This window comes from Schistocerca serialis, chromosome 3 (assembly GCF_023864345.2).
Source record: "Schistocerca serialis cubense isolate TAMUIC-IGC-003099 chromosome 3, iqSchSeri2.2, whole genome shotgun sequence".
Taxonomy (NCBI): Eukaryota; Metazoa; Arthropoda; class Insecta; order Orthoptera; family Acrididae; genus Schistocerca; species Schistocerca serialis.
In genome coordinates, this window is record NC_064640.1 from 487,793,118 (window position 1) to 487,811,957 (window position 18,840).

An 18,840-nucleotide genomic window follows, 5' to 3' on the forward strand; every position below is an offset into this window, starting at 1 on the left:
TCAGTACAGTTCCGCCTGTATTATCGGGTCTAACAAGGCAACCTCCCCATCGCACCCCCCTCAGATTTAGTTATAAGTTGGCACAGTGGTTAGGCCTTGAAAAACTGAACACAGATCAATTGAGAAAACAGGAAGAAGTTGTGTGGAACTGTGAAAAAATAAGCAAAATATACAAACTGAGTAGTTCATGGGAAGATAAGCAACATTGAGGACACTGGGATAGCAGGAGCGCCGTGGTCTCGTGGTAACGTGAGCAGCTGCAGAACGAAAAATCCTTGGTTCGAATCTTCCTTCGAGTGAAAACTTTGATTTTTTATTTTCAGTTTATGTGACAAACTCTTATGCTTTCATCACTTTTTTGGGAGTGATTACCACATCCACAAGAAAACCTAAATCGGGAAAGGTAGAAGAATCTTTTTACCCATTCGCAAAGTGTACAAGTTAGGTGGGTCGACAACATATTCCTGTCATGTGACGCACATGCCGTCACCAGTGTCGTATAGAATATATCAGATGTGTTTTCCTGTGGAGGAATCGGTTGACCTATGACCTTGCGATCAAATGTTTTCGGTTCCGATTGGAGAGGCACGTCCTTTCGTCTACTAGTCGCACGGTTTTGCGATGCGGTCGCAAAACACAGACACTAAACTTATTACAGTGAACAGAGACGTCAATGAACGAACGGAAAGATAATAACTATGCAAAAATATAGAATGTAAAATTTTCACTTGTGGGAAGACTTGAACCAAGAACCTCTCCTTCTGCAGCTGCTCGCGCTACCACGGGACCACGGCGCTCCTGAGCTCCCGTTCTCCGTGTTATTGCATATATGACACATGGACTACTCAGTTTGTATATTTTGCTTATTTTTTCACAGTTCCACACAACTTCTTCCTGTTTTCTCAATTGATCTGTGTTCAGTTTATCAAGGCCTATCCACTGTGCCAACTTATAACTAAATCTGAGGGGGGTGCGATGGGGAGGTTCCTTGTAAGTATACCGCTGAAGTAGATCTTACCTACAGCGAGTCTGAATGATTTTTTTAATGATGTTTCAGATTTCGTTTTGAGCGGCACACATTCGGACTGACAAATGAAACACAGGGTTGATTTTTTTTTTTACCTTCTAATATGGTAACGTAAATCACATATAGTACAACGAGTTTTTCAGCTGTTATAATATCTACATTAAAACACGCTGTAACCAACCGTAGTATTAATATCTGTTACACCTAAACGTCATGCCGGCCGGTGTGGCCGAGAGGTTCTAGGCCGTTTCAGTCTGGAACCGCGCGACCGCTACGGTCGCAGGTTCGAATCCTGCCTCGGGCATGGATGTGTATGACGTCAAAAAAAAAAATGTTTCAAATGGCTCTGAGCAATATGGGACTTAACTTCTGAGGCCATCAGTCCCCTAGAACTTAGAACTACTCAAACCTAACTAACCTAAGGACATCACACACATCCATGCTCGATGCAGGAGTCGAACCTGCGACCGTAGCGGCCGAGCGGTTCCAGACTGTAGCGCCTAGAACCGCTTGGCCACTCCGGCCGGCGTGTGTGATGTCCAGAGACTATAATATATCCTACAAGTACGTGAGGTCGTTCGGTGCAAGTGCACTTCTGAGATGAAGAAGTTGGCACAGCAGAAAAATATGTAGCGGGTCATGTAAAATCAGTTAGAAGACTAATGACTCAAACAAAAATATCGTAAAATTCTGTTCTCATCACGTTTAACACAAGCAGCTAATTAAAGTACGTGTCCGAGGATTTTCAGTGCCTCGTAACTTTCAAACGTCATAGAATGTGGTTCTCATTCATACAATATTTCTGATAGGCTGAGATCCTGAAAATATTCCTTGCACTATAAGAGTGTACAACTCCCTTATATGTACACTACGTGATACTTGCTAAGGTACGCCATACATTATGTTACAGTAGATGGCTGCTGCGGCATAATAATAAGACTTTCTGGAAAATAGACCAGAATCCTTTTGAGTTCCAATCAACACTTATTAAAAGCAAATCCATTGAGACTACTATGAAGGCATTGTGAGAGATAAGTGACAGGCAGGACTAGAACCAGTAAAACCACTAAATTATGATGAAAGAGGCACTGTCAGTAATCAAGAAAGTACTCATTGTGTGAATCAATAAATACAAAAGGTAAAGGGAAAGAACGTCCCCAAAACCACTTAATCGTTAGCTTTAAGACTTGGATCAATAAATACGAGGGCGTGCTGAACAGTAGTGACTCAGAACTTTTTATTCCGTTCTCAACATCGGTTGACGTATTGTAACATTACGAGTCAAGATAGCTGTAACGGAACTTGAATAGCGGAAAGTTATCGTAAAAAACGAAGGCCGCGTGATTTGTTACGATTTGGTCGGTCATAATAGTGGTAACATGCTTTTGAATACAATTAAAATATAACGGCGATACCTGTTTAGTGTTATTGGAAATAATATGTAGTAAATTAGTGAGTAAGGTAGCCGATCCTATAAGAAGAGGTAAAATTGGGCATATTAAGGTGTTTTGTTTTATATCGACTAAGCCGATGATACGGCGTCTTTTTTCCGTTTTACTCTTAGAAATAAACAAGTAAAGAAGTGCTATTTGTGCGTTGTGAAAAATATAGGGGCGAATTTTAAATAGCTACGGTGTATTATCAGACTAACAAATGGACATTTAGTTACACGAAATCGCGGATAGCGAAATGTGGTCATTAAATTGAATACACCTACAGGGCAGTCAATTCCGGGATAAGTCTATTCGCATCTCACGAGGGACGCGGTAATGAGACCGTTTTTTTTTTTAATTATATCGCGGAGAGCGGGCTTCAATTTATAAAAAGGAGAAAAATTGTATCATTATCATTGACTGTTGGTGCCAAGCAACCAAAACTGTTCATCAAAGGGTTTCGGTGAATGAGTGGTGAATGCGAAATGAAATTGTGAACGAAGTTATGTTAAATAAAGCAGAAGAGACAAGACAGTTTGGTCGCATCTGTTATTATTCCATAAACTGTAACATTTCTTCTCGTTGTACGAAGCCTTTATAGACGATCGTTATGACAATTTGCTTTGAAGGAATCTCGTTACGAGTTAGGTTTTCGGGACCTGGTCAAGAGGGGATAGTTCGTAGATCCTAACTACTGCAGCTATTCTGGAATCAGGTGCTACTGTGACCGTTGTGTTTTGTCAATGGCTTAAGGTCATCATATCTCATGCTCTAAGATCGACGCGCCTTTCCTCTTGGTATAACGGTGTCTCACAGTAACAACGACAACGCCGACGGCGAAGGAAGATACGGTAGAGTATTACACTTCGTGCATTTACTCGGTCGACTTTCAAGCGTCGCTGACGCAAGTTGCAACTCTCTGCCGCCAGAGGAATCTGAACTGGAACATGTAGCATGGCGGTGTGTAACGAAACTGTGTTGGTGCATGAGAAACAACGTGGTGTAATCGAGTTTCTAACTGGAGAAAACCGGTCTCCAGTTGAAATACATAGAAGAATGAAAGCTGAGTACGGTTTTGAACGTGATGGTAATGGGTTCCTTAACAACACTGTGACATGTGTGAAATCTGTGTTTACCAACCTGACTCCGAAAACAGGAGAGCATCGACGGAGTCCCGCTACAAAGGATCATCGACATAAAAAAAGCTGAAGATCACGCCATCAGGAGACAGTCGTGCTCACAATGGTGCATTTGGAATACAGACCTAACGGCACCACTATAAACTATGCAAGGTACTGCGAGACCCTCAGGTAACTTCAAGCACTAATTACAAGAGTCTGTCTATGCATGTAGTACATTCTCCATTAGCATGACAATGTCAGACCACACACGACATCTGCAACAATCCGTCGCCTTGGGTTCACTGTCATCGATCATCCTTCATAGAGTACTGACTTGGTCCCATCCCATTTTGGTCAGTTTACAAAACTTAAAGAAGCGCTTTGAGGACTTCAGTTTGATAATGATGAAACGGGTTCAAGCGTAGGTGAGGTTGTGGCTCGATTAAGAAAGTTAGTCATTCTACAACGATTGAATCAATAAACAGGTATCTCGTTTAGAGAAACGTTTTCGTCGCCAAGGTGAGTATGTTGATAACTAATGACCACTCAACTACAAACTTCATAGCATCAGTCTGCAATGAATATTATCTCAGACTGAAGAATCCATCATTTGTTAGAAATATCAGAATCGTACAGGATATTATTCGTAGTTATTCGTAAAATTTTACGAACCAAGGAAAAAGTAATATGTTCTACAGTGAAATAAACGAATATTACATACCTGAAAAAAGGCACTAATTGTTAAAAAAATTACAAGGAAAAATACTCGATAGAATGTTAAAGAATATATTCACTTATATTTAAAAACTTTCATTACTAGCAGATGTTTTTGAAAACTTTTTACAAACAGGTATATATTGACACGTATTGTCCAGAACAAACTGCCTGTTACGTGAGCAGAGCCGTAAACAAGGAACTAAGAAATCACACTGGAAGCACGTTTATTGATACACACAAAAGTACATTGAGAGATGAACCGCCTGTCTCTGCACGGAGTGGTCTGTATTTTACATACATGGAAAACTTAGCAGCTTACAATACTCCATAAGCAAGTACCAGAATCATCTAGAAATAAGAAATGTAAATGACAGTCAATTGCAAGTGGCAGGAAGCTAAGCAACGACCGGCACGTCGCCAGCCAGTAACCCTAATCGCTATATTAAGGCGGGCGACGTACAACACAAGCAAACATAATCATTTAATTTAGATTTTTACTGAATGTTAAATAACACCGAGGTTATCATAGAAACTATACTGAAATTGACTACAGTACCTCTTCATTTATTCTATGACTGAAGTTTGATAATAGTTGTCAAGAAAGGTAATGCCTTAAATCAAACAACAAACTCAGAATCTACGATCTTAATACTGAAACAAATTGGTTATGTACATATTCTAAAAGAAATAAAGCTTCATGAGCTCGTGGCACTCTCTTTTGCTATATTTAATCTCATATGTAATGCTGCTTCCGCATAACCTAGGCACTTATTACTTATTTCAAAGTTGAAATACCTGTATTTAGAATGTATACCTCTCTTTCCATGCTCCTGGGAGTCTTAATAGAATGTTGATCAAGATTCCTTTGACTGCTGCAATCTAAGTTGTAGTAAGATAATATAACTAAATTAAGTACATAACGTTTTCATATATTCACAAAGAACAAAAGACAGAAAACTTTCCCGCTCTGAAGCAACTACCCTCCTGTCTCCGACTATGTCTCAAAATCTGTGGAGTTTCACATCATATTAAACTTACTGAGACTGCTCTTGGCTTTGACAAACTATTTGGATTCCCTCTCAAAGAAGCAGATTTATATAAAATGTAGCTGATGTAGGGATGAAGAACAGGAAGTAAATAATTTTATTTATATTTTAGGTGCTTCTGTTTAAAAGAAGTTGGCTTGAACGACTTACATTGGAAGCACGACTTGTCTTTCCCTAGAAATGGGGACCTTAGATTAGACCTTCTGAATCCAGTATTGCACTCATTGACTGTTCATAAAACAGCGTTCTAGACTCTGCTTTCTTGAAAAGCATCAAGAGGACACTGTGTACGGGATGTCTTCCGTTGTGTTTTAATGTGCAATATTGAGCGTTCGAGTGGTTTGAAGTATTACTTTTCAATCCTTATGACATTAAACCTTTAGAATGCATTGCCCAATACCTCTGTCAAGTGTTCTGGGACATCATTCTCACTGAGAGTGTCGCCTTAGTTTTCTTGCAGATTCTGTAACCCCGTTCATCTTCTTTACAATAACATCCTCTGAGCAAGTACCTACGGTTTACAGTTTCAATCCCTTTACTGAACACAAGTTTAAAACAAGGTGGTTGTGTCTACCCTCCAAAACTGTCGCTAAATCCTTCACTGTGCTTCACAAGTAGTGATAATGCTCTTTGTAAACTAGGGAATAAAGAGAGACAAAGATAAGCAAATTACTAGGGTTGATATACGACCAGAAGAAAATGAATGACACATTGGTGTTCCAAAAGGACAGCTGAATTTATATCGGCCTTTTCTTTAACCATTTTCGAAAGTATAAATGTAGGCAATGCGAAGTTTGACATTGTAATTCGAAAGGAGAAGGATATCTTAATTCATATGTACATTTTTACCTGTTTCGAAACAAAAGAATAATATCACCTTAATCTACCGTTTCAGTTTCTTTACAAATATTTACTAATGTTTACTGAAGATCAGCTGTAATGACAAAACTGAAGTACTACGTGCGATCCACAAAGCCTAAATGTGTATTTCCCTTCGCAAAGGCCTATACGAACTTTGACACATGAATCAGTGCTAACAAGTGGTTGTGGATAAAGACGATAAAGGTGAAGTATGGCATACAAAATATGGACCTATAGTAATGGAACGAGCTAAGATGGGCATTTAATAACAAATTTTGGCCTGGGCATGCTATAACTAATCCTGCTTCTTGTTTGGTGACAGTTATATAGTGATGTATTTTCGCTATGTTAAGGTTTCACCTTGTTGAATTAATTAAAGGTGGTTGAATTTATTTATAATAAGATACTTCTGCTTGAGTACGGCATTCGCATTAATAATAAATGAGGAAACAATGTAGGCCAGATGCATGACTGCAAATAAAGCACAGTATAATTGATTTAATTTCTTAATATGCTTGATTTCTTAAAGTACCCTAGCATCGGCGGGTATGTGACTGATTAGAGCTTCAGTTCTCTGTGACAGGTAGAACGGCCATCAGCGAGTAATAGACGACATCTGTGGCCTGACTCAATTTGCGTTGTTCGCGTTTAGTGTTGCTACCTTGCCTGGTAAAGTATTGTAAGGGGCATGAACTGTCTTTGATGGTGAGTGCTCACTGTAAGGAACACAGAGATACCTCGTACATGTGAGACAGCATTATCAGCATCTGGTATATTTTTCAAGAGATCTTATTGTGGGTCTCTATTTGGACAGCTGGTAGAAATGGGCAATATACAGATTAATGTGGCATTCGAATACTACAGTGGCTCAAAGTTAGACTGGATGGGAAAGTGCGGGCAGGGATACAAGTTGTCATGGTTCATATCGACAACGTCTGAACACCACGAATTAAGATCGCCGTACCGTGTGCCGGGCATATCGTAACCCCTTCATATCTGTGTCTGTCATCCGAGAACAGATAATGGGCTCCCTACAACATACTGCATGATCCCACACCATTGGTCTGAGCCTAGCAGCAGCCATATCCTCACCGTCATAGTCTGCCGTCAACACAAAGAGTTTCATTTGGAATGGTGCCATGACCTGGAAACATGGACTGCTTTTGAATGACATTGCACTGTTTTCAACGATGAATTACGGTTGTACACCAGATAATCATCATCGGCGAGTGTGGAGATGACCTGGGTGGAGGTTCTATATTTACAATGTTTTCCAATGCTTTGGAGGGTCACAGCAGTGTTACTCCAGGTGTCCTAGTGTGGGGAGTCATCGGGTATGACTTCATTCTCGCGTGGTACTGACTGAAGGGAACTACGAGGGCAGTTCAATAAGTAATGCAACACATTTTTTTTCTCGGCCAATTTTGGTTGAAGAAACCAGAAATTTCTTGTGGAATATTTTCAAACGTTCCCGCTTCGTCTCGTATAGTTTCATTGACTTCCGACAGGTGGCAGCGCTGTACGGAGCTGTTAAAATGGCGTCTGTAATGGATGTGCGTTGCAAACAACGGGCAGTGATCGAATTTCTTTTGTCGGAAAACCAGGGCATCTCAGATATTCATAGGCGCTTGCAGAGTGTCTACGGTGATCTGGCAGTGGACAAAAGCACGGTGAGTCGTTGGGCAAAGCGTGTGTCATCATCGCCGCAAGGTCAAGCAAGACTGTCTGATCTCCCGCGTGCGGGCCGGCCGTGCACAGCTGTGACTCCTGCAATGGCGGAGCGTGCGGGACACACTCGCTCGAGATGATCGACGGATCACCATCAAACAACTCAGTGCTCAACTTGACATCTCTGTTGGTAGTGCTGTCACAATTGTTCACCAGTTGGGATATTCAAAGGTTTGTTCCCGCTGGGTCCCTCGTTGTCTAACCGAACACCATAAAGAGCAAAGGAGAACCATCTGTGCGGAATTGCTTGCTCGTCATGTGGCTGAGGGTGACAATTTCTTGTCAAAGATTGTTACAGGCGATGAAACATGGGTTCATCACTTCGAACCTGAAACAAAACGGCAATCAATGGAGTGGCGCTACACCCACTCCCCTACCAAGAAAAAGTTTAAAGCCATACCCTCAGCCGGTAAAGTCATGGTTACAGTCTTCTGGGACGCTGAAGGGGTTATTCTGTTCGATGTCCTTCCCCATGGTCAAACGATCAACTCTGAAGTGTATTGTGCTACTCTTCAGAAATTGAAGAAACGACTTCAGCGTGTTCGTAGGCACAAAAATCTGAATGAACATCTCCTTCTTCATGACAACGCAAGACCTCACACAAGTCTTCGCACCCGAGAGGAGCTCACAAAACTTCAGTGGACTGTTCTTCCTCATGAACCCTACAGCCCCGATCTCGCACCGTCGGATTTCCATATGTTTGGCCCAATGAAGGACGCAATCCGTGGGAGGCACTACGCGGATGATGAAGAAGTTATTGATGCAGTACGACGTTGGACAGTGGAATGGTACCGTGCAGGCATACAGGCCCTCATTTCAAGGTGGCGTACGGCCGTAGCATTGAATGGAGATTACGTTGAAAAATAGTGTTGTGTAGCTAAAAGATTGGGGAATAACCTGGTGTATTTCAATGCTGAATAAAACAACCCCTGTTTCAGAAAAAAAATGTGTTGCATTACTTATTGAACTGCCCTCGTATGATGGCATAACAATATGTCAAGGAAATCCTGCGTCCTCATGAGTTAACGCCAATGAGATAGTATTGTGGTGCAATTTTTCAACATAACAATGCTCGTCCATACATCGCACGTGTCTCTATGAACTATGTGTGTCATGTTGAGATCGTACGGTGGCCAGCGAGGTCCCCAGACTAGTGAAGTTTCATACTATCTTCTTCCTCTTGAGGGTTCTTCACTATTTTGATAAGCGTATTCCCACTACTACGACAGTAATGCACATTCTATTAATGAAAATCTGTCAGGGTCTAACCAACATAGCACCTCGTGGTTATAGCAACGCGATATCTCTCATGAACGCTCACACCGAAACCTCTCAGTGAAGTACCCGCTAGCAGTATTTCACTCCTAATGATATGCAACGTTCCCAGTTGGCGTTTACGTACGTGTGATTTGTCAGTTCAGGTTGTTCTGCTAGTCAATTAAATTATCTTACAATCCCTTTTGTAGACCTCTTTGGCCATCCTAAAAAAGGAGCATACAGTCGCCAAGAAATTTTGTTCTATAATGGCAGTGCATTGCTCCTTCTACAGCTGCAACTAGGTTCTCAGGTGGGCGTGTCCATCTGTCAGTTCTGTCTTCTAAAAGCGCCTTTATTCAGCAAATTATCTGCATCCTTACCGCTGGTCATATCAAGGGACAAGAGAAACTTTATCATTTTTACTTTCGTCTGTCTCCAGATTCCTGACTTTTTACGACGGCCTAGTCACGTCTGTCTCGGTCAGAAATGCTGGGCGAAAATAGTGTATCTTCAGTGTCTGGGCAGCAGACGCCCTATATTCTCGATACATTACATTCCTCCAGCCTTAAATGGTGCGTAATCCCAGAGCACTAACAATTTATTTCAGTTAGGTGGCAGTGATCCACCAATAAAATCCTATATTGCTTTACATTATCCTACACTCACTATCTTCGATTACAGAACTGAGGAAAATTCTCATTCACACGACTACACTCTGTATGCAGAAAGCCATCACCTAACACTTGTTCAGTTTTGGATCACTTTCCTGGTGCGCATTATTTGCTGCACAATATGCAACTGTTAGCTGGCAGCGTGGATTGGCCGCGTGGTTAGAGGCGCCATGTCACTGATTGCATGGCCCCTCCCGCCGGAGGTTCGAGTCCTCCCTCGGGCATGGGTGTATGTGTTGTTCTTACCACAAGTTAGTTTAAGTATTGTGTAAGTCTAGGGACAGATGGACTCTGCAGTTTGGTCCCTTAGGAATTCACACACACATACATTTCGAAATGTTAGCTTTCCTAAGACCATTTTCCGCTGAGCTGGAAAATTTAACTCTCTCTCTCTCTCTCTCTCTCTCTCTCTCTCTCTGTGTGTGTGTGTGTGTGTGTGTGTGTGTGTGTGAGCGAGTGTGCGTGTGTTTTTGTGTGTGTTTGTGTGTGACTATTTATATTAAACATACGGGTCCAGATTGCATTTCAAAATTGTTTCCTGGAGTATGAGATTTATATTTATCGTATAGCTGAAAGGTTGAGGATTTATTACTACTACTTATGGGCGTAGTTCACTGTTTTTTAGCATACTCATACTTTATAACGTCATACACTTCGGTGCTAGACACAAGCACGTCTGAAGGGTGCTGGGACCGCCTGCTGACCGGACAACATTTATGCAGGTATTGGAATATGGGGGATATGTACATGGAGTAGAAAGAGCCCTTAAAATTTCACCATCATCTATAATGATCAACCTATGCAGGAACATGCAATCGGAACGTATTCACCTGTTTTTCTTACTAATGGGAGACGACCAGTAACTTCATAACTTACGAATCGTGTGCAGATGTTTTACATAACCCTCCACAGACATGAAAGTGCTTGTGAGTGCCGGCATATCGCCTGACCTCAATCCTGGTGAGCGCATCTGGGACGCCTTTGCGTGACGTATACGCTCCGTGGACACAGATTCGGCCATCGTTAACGAAATGTAGTGGACGATGACACGGCCACGGAGCAGAATGACTCCTCAACAGAACAGCTGTGTTGTGGAGACTGTGCCACAACCCGTCGTCACCGTCATAGGGGTTACATGGAGCTATTGACACTTGTAGGTGGATGTTGGTAATTAAATTCCTCAGGGCAAATTCTGTTCAAGACACATGGATGTTTATGCTGGAAATACTCGTATACGAAATAACGTTGACCATTACTTAATAAGCGCAGAGATCTGTGACAAAACGGGAAGCAGTGCATAATGTGTCATCCTGTGCTACACTTTGAATAGAACTTACACGCTGCTGTAATTGCCAAGAACAATTTGAAGAAATCATGTGACGTGGGAAACATTCGGCGAAAAGAAGTTTCTTTACAGCACTTATATTTTCTCTTAAACTACAATTTATTACCCTTCGAATGTGAAGTTCCTTTTAAAATTAAAGTATTTTCAGAAAAGAACAACATACTGTTCTTAAACGGTTTTTTGCGTTCTTCTCACATCCCCTGTCACAGTAACGTTTTTGTAAGTAAAAATTTCTATACATTCCGCTACGCAGTAAGAAAGGAGGATTATGTGATTGCGTGATTTTATTCATGTCCACTATCTTTGCACATAGTGAATTATGTTTTTAGAAATTATGGGTAGTCCATAATATAATGATTTGTGGCAGAAATTATACATCTACCAAACTAAATATTTTGTTGAAAGCCCAGTTTGTGAAGTGTTCACTAAACGAGCAGAAATTTGTGTATGCAGCATGGTAGTTTCGCGAGGCGGTGTGGTAGCTCACTTTAAGCAGTGTTGTGGTTAATGATTGTGGGTACCGCCTAAGAAAGGAATTTTAATATCACCCGGCATTCCGCTGTACTACAGCACTCTGTAGAGTCGCCTTTGAAGCTCAAGCCCCTACCTCAGTGCGACAAAGACGGAGGAGCATAAACATCAACTGGAAATTCGTTTACCCGCAAATCGACGTGCTTCTTAAATTAACAGCAACAAAACCGGTATCTCCTTTCTGAACATTAATTGGAACGTCATCGAAAGCGAACATGACTGACGGACAGAAATATCAATACTGTATGGAATCAGTATATACAAGCGAAAAGTTACCAGAAATTTCTTACGGAAAAGTGAAGAGACATTGTAAATGCATGTACCCAAGTTACAGAACACATCTACCGACAATCCTGTAAATGACAAAGTTTCTTCTTTCCTCTTGTAAAAAACGCAAACATCATACAAAAGACTTCACGACCACAATATTCAGCTGCACTAGTCACACTAGGGAAAATCTTTTAGTTGACTTACACAAATATCATTACTCGTGTTTTCGCGTTAACGTTAAAGAGTGAAGTACTACAAATGTCTCGGAAAAGACGAGTATTTGTGCACTTGGGAAGTAACAAGACTCAGAGGGTGCATAGTTAAATTTTAATTGTTCCAATCGGTGTCCGCTGCATAATTGCAGGAAGTTATCGAGGTTCTGTTTATCAAAAATACCGGCAACAGCGAAGATATTAACAAAAATCTGTAATCTCCAAATCATAGATAAGTACAAGAGCAATAAAATAAAATTCGATTCTTTTATCAGAAGTGTTGATTGTTATAGCTACGTTGCACAGTTAGGCGGCTCAACGTGTAGTTTCTTGATAACACGAAATTCTCTTCAGACCAATTATTTAGTTTTCTAGTACTTTATATCTTAGAATAATACGTTAACGAACAAGAGAAGATGTGGAAACTCGAAACTTGGAAACATGCAGACTGGAAAATTCAGATTTTCAGCTGTTTGATATCTTGATGGATAAAAATTAACACTGGGAAATCTACAGTCTGAAAGTTCTGAGAGGGTCGAATACTGGATCAGATCACTGCATATTAAAAATAAAAATTAAATTCCTCCCACTAACAAACAAAAACTCTCACCCCAGAAATAAGAGAGGCTACGACCCTTATAAATTGATAAATGACAAGCAATACGAGGAACAAACAAATAATATAAAAAGGACAGAGGATTCAGAGGAAATAATTCCCCAGCTGAAAGAAACAGTTTGAACAAGTAGCCAGAATAAATCCTACGAAAACACACGAACGTTAGAACTATACATAGACACCAAGACTGTTTAAGGTATCAGAATCATAAAGCAGGGGAATCACGGTTGGATCTCACAGGACAAAGGAGGATAACCCAAAAAAATAATAAGAATGGTTAAACATCAATACCAAAACGACATACTCGTAATGATAGAAACAAATAGCGATAAAGATAATTAAGGGGATTACTGCAATGGATTTAGCAGACAACTACAAAGATATGATCATTCAACATCAGTGTTATAGGATAGAAATAGTTAATTGGCCCATAGCAATAGAAAATAATCCAAAAAATAGAAGATACATTTAACAAAATACTAAATTGCGAATATCCCTCATAACTACTTCAGATAAATATACAGTAGATACCCCTATTAAAACAACAGTGTAAACTATAAACACACCTGAAATCCACCAAGTCTACATAGCTTTGAAAGAGCTCAAAAACTATATTGTAAGTGGAGGAGATCAAACATTACCGGAGCTTTGCAAATATGCAGCAGAACTTGTGAAGATATCATTACACGAATGCATACTGAAAATCACGGACAAAGAACTTCGTGAACAATTAACTACAGCTAGAATCCGTCGATTACGCAAAAAAGGAGACAGATCAATTCCCGAAAGCTATAGAGGAATTTCCCTTCTGAAAATCACATGTAAAGTCATGTCAGAGACTTTACACGGTCGTTGCAAAGGTCAGATTGAACTGCAAATTGGAGAATGCCAAGAAGGATTTAGCCCCTGAAGACGCTGTCCAGAACAGGTAATCATTTTTAATTTGTTGCTTGATTGCCACAAAAGAAGACAAAAACAGAATTCATATCGATTTTAGACTTCAAAAAGGCTTATGATTGTACTTAAAGATATAGAACGACGAAGATATTACGGAATTTCCGACCCCATCCCAAACTAATAACAATAATAAAATTAGCTACAACAAAAACCGAATATAAAGTTGGGAGGAGGTATCTCCGAGCCATTTACGATTAAAACAGGGCTAAGACATGGGGATGGCTTTTCGCCATTACTTTTCAACTGTGCTATGCAGTGTGTGATGAGGGAAATGTATAAAGAAAACCCTAAAAAATAATAATTGAGACCAAGAAAGAAAAAATAAATTTAAATTGCCGGAGACATTCAAGAACCCGGAAATCAAATAATAAGGCTACAGAATATAGTATAAAAATAATACTCCCAATATCATTCGAAAAGACTGTGATAATCGTAGCAGAGTACTAGTAATCAACCACGTACCAGTAAATAAAAGCAAAGTAAAAATAGTGAAACTATTTAAATACCTAGGAGAATTTATAACATAGGACTTGGACGAGAAACCTGCATGGCAAGAGAGAACTAACAGAATGATAAAAGCTAAAAATTTAATATGGTCTACAGAGAATAAAAAGTCTATCAATCAAAACTAAATTAGAACCTTACAAGGAAGTGGTTCTATCAGAGATGACATACGGAAATGAAACTCTTTTCAATGTCACTCTGGAAAACTGAATAGAAAAAATCCTAAACGTAGAGAGCAGAACAGCTAGAACATCTATACTCGAGAAAGCTAAAGAAAGATGGACAATGGTGGAGAGCGCCAAATGAAGTGGTGTACCGAGAACTGGAGCCCATTACAGATACTGTACGGAAGAAATGGAGCCGGCCGGGGTGACTGAGCGGTTCTAGGCGCTACAGTCTGGAACCGCGAGACCTCTACGGTCGCAGGTTCGAATCCTGCCTCGGGCATGGATGTGTGTGATGTCCTTAGGTTAGTTAGGTTTAAGTAGTTCTAAGTTCTATGGGACTGATGACCTCAGAAGTTAAGTCCCATAGCGCTCAGAGCCATTTGAACCTTTTTTTTTTTTTTTTTTAATAAATGGATATCTTTTCTTGGTCACATTATGAGGACACCAGGAACCAGAATAACAAGAAAAATTATAGGGTAACTTCAGAACATGAAGCAACAAGTGAGATGAATAAAGAAAATCAGGAAGATTACGACAATGCTAGAATTAACCCTGGACGAGTTGGAAAGCGGAACGGAAAATTTGAAGAAACTGAAAAACATAAAAATAAGATTTAAACAAAAAATAGACAGACTACGTACATTAAGAAAGATACTTGCAGATAAGGAAATGTAAAAAAGATCTCAAAGGATGAAAAGCTGCTGTGTAGCTCGGAAAGAAAACTTACTGAACAAGATGAACAGCAAACGCTTGAAGAGGTTCATTGAGTCCGTGAGGAGAGAAAAAGAAGAATATGTTAATTCCTATCTAGTGCTATAGCTAATATGTGGACTGCTGCTGCACTATAATGGATAATAATTAGTGAAGACTTTCAGGGAGAATATCGAAGGCTTGTATGTAGATTAATAGTGATTTTGTCTAAAGCAGAGACTTTGCAGGGAAGTATTACAGCTTGCAAAAACAATATATTGCACTCCATATTTTATAATGAAAGAGAAAAAGTATTAGATACTATAAACATGCGTTTTCAACTAATGTGAACAGAAACGTAATATAGTTAAGTTATTTATATCTAGCAATAATTCAAGACCGTTACATATTTAGGTTATTATTTAATGACATAGTTTTTATATTGAAGAGTCACGTTAAAAGTTGCTCCAAAACACTTAATTTGAGCTATGTCGTGTTCTCAACGACTCATTGTCAGTGGATATACGTTACTGACGTTGTGGTGAATAAAGATGTATTGCCTCATATATCGTAAACGTTTCTTTCACGATTAACTATTCTAAAATTATTTTCATTAAAACAACTATGTCAGTATCGTAACCGTGACTTATTTGATGAGATTAGAGCAACATAAATATGTTATTGTCTTATGTCTTCAACTATTGATACTTTTTGTGTAATATCGGTCACGTTCCTACCTTTTTTGTGCAGGGTGTCGCTAGCAACTCTCCTAATTTGTACGAAACTATTGGAAGGCATGTTCTCTGTCACAATACAAGTTTCTTATACAATCACCAACGGTTGGGCTTCCACGTCTGTCTCTTCACTCTGCTATGGGATGCGATGTTGGCATGCCTATTTTACTAGAATTTTTCCCTTTTCCACCGAAGATAATAGGTTTCCATGGACGATGAAACACGAAACACAAGTTGGTCGGCATTGAAATCTACTAGTAAGCCTATATTTTTTGGACAACCAATAACATAGGCGGCGAGCGGAAGGCTACTAATTCATCTCCCGCAACATCCGTCGCAGGTATTCTTCTGAGCTGTGTACTGTACTTTAGATAACATTTATCCAGTATGTAATTTCCATTTCTCAAGTACAGTTCTGAACTGTTTGAAGTACACTGCTTCCATAACGTATCCGTGGAGAGTAAAATCTGTGGAAGGCACAAATTTATGTGTTATTGGCTTTATAGCATAACAAAAATAAACACTAGCATCTATGTACCTTTTTATTCGCCCAGTTCATATGTTTATAAAAAGCTCATCAAGGAGCATACTGTTGTCAACTGGGTCCCACAATAAAAAGCTGTAAGTCCTGAAATAAAATAAAACTTATTTTCAACATCTGGGAGCGAAAGATGTACAAAACTTACATCAATAGCCACCACCAACACACATTCAAGTCAAAGTCATTAATTATTGTGATATGGCTGTACGTTTTACGAGTTTTAGCCATCCCTCTGCCTCCTATAACTGTACTCTAGGTTCCAGTCCAGTTAGTTCGCTGTACACAATCGAAACAACACTTCAGAGCCCCATATCGACGGATTACGTGGTTCGTACCCAATAATGGAGACTTCTTTGGCCACTACTCAACCGTTTTCTATAAATATGCACATGTTTCACTCTACTACATTGTGTGCATGAAAAGTACTCTACTGTAACAAGTGAACATCCGACATGCCTACAGTGTTCTAGCAAATGTTAATACTATATATATGTTGAGCTAACTTTTGATTTCACCTGAAGAAGTTTGTTCAGAGATGCTGGATACATTTTACACATAATATCTCTTACTATAAACAATAATATTGATTAACAACGTTTCGTTAATTCTTTCTAATAATTGTTTCATTCTGGTGTAAAAAAAGGTAAGTAGTTACGCATTTTCAACAGCAGCAAGTTCATCTTTCTTTCTAAACTCTAATCATGCTCACTTGTCACTTAACCTATCATTAATTGGCATTTACTAAGGCTAAAAGGATCGCACAGTTCCTCGATAGAAGTTAGGGTTATCCTCTTTCCAGAATTTCATTTTAAAATTTTTGTATTCAGCTAAAAATTGTTATTACTTTGCACATATATTATCACCCTCAAAAATATATATGCACTGCTGGTAATACAAATAAAAACGCATGAAGCTGGCTTGCAACAGATGTCAAACTGGCGTTTACTGTATTACATACTTCGGTGTGCAAATGATTTGATTTCAGTATAACGGTACATAATATGAAGAGCAACACCATGTGTATTCCGTAAATAAAGAAAGATTACACAGCATTTCTCTCATTCACAAATCGCACTGGAATGTTGGTTGTTTGTGAGACGATCGTCTCATGTCTCGTGTAAAAGGTAGAAACGTCTATCAGCATACGTCAAAATTCGACATTGTCAGGATTTGGTCAATAGAGATTTTGGTTTATTAATCAATGATATTGTTGCTCGCGTTGTTTGGTATCCCACGCATGTCATGCAAATCTAGACTCGCTGAGTTCAGGTAGACCATACCCAACACCATGCAGCGAGTGCACAAGAGGACTTATACATGGGTTGCTTATTCGTGCCATATCAGCCAGAACAATATGTCCACCGTCCTACTATCGATGTAAGCCCGTCGAGGCGATAGCAGCGTCATGTGACGAGGAATGACTGCTATTCACACACACACACACACACACACACAACCACATACACACACACACACACACACACACACACACGGTGCATGTAGTATCAGTGAGCGTGTAGAATGGGGAAAGCACGCGATCCATCGGAGTTTGACCGACGACAAATTGTGATGGCATTTCTGAAACTCCGCGACTTGGCACGTGTTCATGGAGTGCTGTGGTGGAACCAAGGTGAAACCACATCCAGACGTCGTGGGGTTGGGCGGCAAACCCTCATTACAGATGTCGGACGATGTAGGTTGCGCAGACTCGTAAGACAGGACAGGCAGTGAACTGCGGGAAAACTAACATCAGACTTTAATTTCGGGCACAGTACAAGTGTGTCTGAACACACAGTGCGCCGATCACTTCTAACGATAGGCCTCTGCAGCCGACGACCCATGCCTGTACCAATGCAACACCGCCACTCGGCAACTACGATTGAAATGAGCAGGTGACTATCTGCATTGAACTTTGGGCAGTGGTGGAGTGTTGCATGGTCTGTTGAATCACGATGCTTTCTTCACCATGTCGATGGGAGGGCGCGAATGCAGTATGTTCTGGGGGAACAGCTCCTTGATACCTGTGCGGCGGGAAGATGACACACTGTGGGTTGCTCCGTTATGATCTGGGAACACTCACTTTGGCATCCGTTGGTCCACTGTAGGTCCTGCAGGCACTTTGACGGCCAAGGCGCATCGTACAATGGTTACAGACGACGTTCATGCCGATCATTTTTATCGACGGCAGTGGCATTTCTCAACAAGATAGTGCGCCATGTCACAAAGCCAGGAGTGTGATGGAGTGCTTCAAGGAACACGGTGGCGACCTTCAATTGACGTGCTAGCCCCGCAACTCACAGGATCTGAACCCGATCGAACACATCTGGGATGTGACTGAATGTGGCGTCACAGCTCTTTGCACCCCTCACCGGAATTTACTAGAAATAGGTGGTTTGTGTGAGCAGATTTGAT